This window comes from Babylonia areolata, chromosome 29 (assembly GCF_041734735.1).
Source record: "Babylonia areolata isolate BAREFJ2019XMU chromosome 29, ASM4173473v1, whole genome shotgun sequence".
In the NCBI taxonomy this organism is placed as follows: Eukaryota; Metazoa; Mollusca; class Gastropoda; order Neogastropoda; family Buccinidae; genus Babylonia; species Babylonia areolata.
The window spans coordinates 21606419-21608918 of record NC_134904.1 but is presented as its reverse complement, the minus strand read 5'-3'; the positions used below and the strand labels follow the sequence as shown (position 1 = coordinate 21608918).

The window sequence follows — 2500 nt, the reverse complement described above, 5'->3', positions numbered from 1 at the left end:
CCGTCTGTCTGTCTGCCTGTCTGTCCGTCTGCCTGTCCGTCTATCCGCCTTTCTGTCTGTCTGCCTGTCTGTCCGTCTGTCTGTCAGTCTGTCGGTCTGTCCGTCCGTCCGCCTGTCTGTCTGTCTCTCTGTCTAACTGTCTGTCTATCTGTCTGTCTGTCCGCCTGTCTGAATGTCTGTCTGTCTGTCCGTCTGTCTGCCTGTCTCTTTGTCTCTGTTTGTTTGGCTGGCTGGCTGTCCGTCCGTCGGTCTGTCTGTCTCTATGTGTTTGTCTGTCTGTCTGTCTCTGTTTGTCAGTCTGTCTGTCTCTGTGTGTTTGTCTGTCCAACCGTACATGTTTGTGACATTTTATTTGTAATGTACGTATTGTATTTTCTTTATTGTGATTATGCAATCGCTTTACTTCCCATTCTTTTGTGTTGATTTACTTCTACTTTATTCGCTGATTATTATTTACATTCATTTCTTATATCTATCATATCTTTTTAAATGGGGAATTTGTGTAATTGGTATCGTTGGACATGGAAGTTTGTGTTGTGTTAAATGTGTTTGTGAATTTGTGTGCACGTGTTTTTTGTTGTTGTTTTTTTTGTTTGTTTGTTTGTTTGTTTTTTGTTTGTATTGTGTTTTTTTTTGGTTTGTTTTTTGACTCACTTGTGTAAACAAAGTGAGTCTATGTTTTAACCCGGTGTTCGGTTGTCTGTGTGTGTGTGTGTGTGTGTGTGTGTGTGTGTGTGTGTGTGTCCGTGGTAAACTTTAACATTGACATTTTCTCTGCAAATACTTTGTCAGCTGACACCAAATTAGGCATAAAAATAGGAAAAATTCAGTTCTTTCCAGTCATCTTGTTTAAAACAATATCGCACTTCTGGGATAGGCTCAAAAAAAAAAATAAAAAAATAAAATAAAAATAACAGAGAGGCAAGGCCTTCAAGACTCACTTGTGATACACTGGAAAAAAAAAATCCAAAATTTTTATGTATTGTGTATATTTTCAAAATGTAATGTTTAAGATGAGAAAGATCAGTTTAAAACGAATTAAGTCCCCTAGCATTAATTACAGAGTAATTTCCCTTTTTTACTATCTGCACCAAAACGTTTGCAAAATAAATAAATCTCCATGCTTAGCAAAAGAAGTTCCTGTTTGAACAAATAATGATAATAATGACTGCTCTTGTTGTTGGGTCAGAATATCAGATCAAAGTGCCAAGTTTAGAGAATACAAAAAATATAAATATAACAGTGAATGCAGTTTGCATATAATTAGGTTTCGTTTTTTTATTTTGTGTGCCCATCCCAGAGGTGCAATATTGTTTTAAACAAGATGACTGGAAAGAACTGAATTTTTCCTATTTTTTATGCCAAATTTGGTGTCAACTGACAAAGTATGTGCAGAGAAAATGTCAATGTTAAAGTTTACCACACACACACACACACACACACACACACACACACACACAGACAACCGAACACCGGGTTAAAACATAGACTCACTTTGTTTACACAAGTGAGTCAAAAATGAAACCTAATTATATGCACACTGCATTTACTGTTATATTTATATTTTTTGTATTCTCTAAACTTGGCACTTTGATCTGATATTCGACCCAACAACAAGAGCAGTCATTATTATCATTTTTTGTTCAAACAGGAACTTCTTTTGCTAAGCATGGAAGTTTTATTTATTTTGCAAACGTTTTGGTGCAGATAGTAAAAAAGGGAAATTACTCTGTAATTACTGCTAGGGGACTTAATTCAAATCTGGTTAGGACTTTTTTTCTTCTTTTTCTTAACGCGAAGCTTTATAATAACAAATACAGAATACATTTTAACGATTAGATTTTTTTTAAAGTGTATCACAAGTGAGTCTTGAAGGCCTTGCCTCTCTTGTTGTTGTTGTTGTTGTTGTTGTTTCTTCTTCTTCTTTTCTTTTGTTGTTGAAGTTTTAGTGATCAAACTTAATGTCGTTCGGTGAATGAAACTACCTTTCCTCCTTTTTTTGTGTCGCCTTTTTATTTATCAGCCAGCGGTGTCAACAATTACTATTTCAGGGACACTAAAGAACTGGTGTATGTTGTGTGTTGGTGTTTCAGTTTGTTCCAGAGTCATTACTGTTTCAGGTATACTAAAGAACTGATGTATGTTGTGTCTTGTGTTTCAAGTTTGTTCCAGAGTCATTACTGTTTCAGGTATACTAAAGAACTAATGTATGTTGTGTCTTGTGTTTCAAGTTTGTTCCAGAGTCATTACTGTTTCAGGTATACTAAAGAACTGATGTATGTTGTGTCTTGTGTTTCAAGTTTCTTCCAGAGTCATTACTGTTTCAGGTATACTAAAGAACTAATGTATGTTGTGTCTTGTGTTTCAAGTTTGTTCCAGAGTCATTACTGTTTCAGGTATACTAAAGAACTGATGTATGTTGTGTCGTGTTTCAAGTTTGTTCCAGAGTCATTACTGTTTCAGGTATACTAAAGAACTGATGTATGTTGTGTCGTGTTTC

General features: G+C 35.4%; 1 protein-coding gene across 2 annotated transcripts in view; it reads left to right on the top strand.

The window, feature by feature from the left end:
• LOC143274821 (synaptic vesicle 2-related protein-like) overlaps window positions 1-2500 on the top strand; it is a 77748-nt gene that overhangs the window by 54719 nt on the left and 20529 nt on the right. The gene's annotated exons all lie outside the window — the stretch shown is intronic.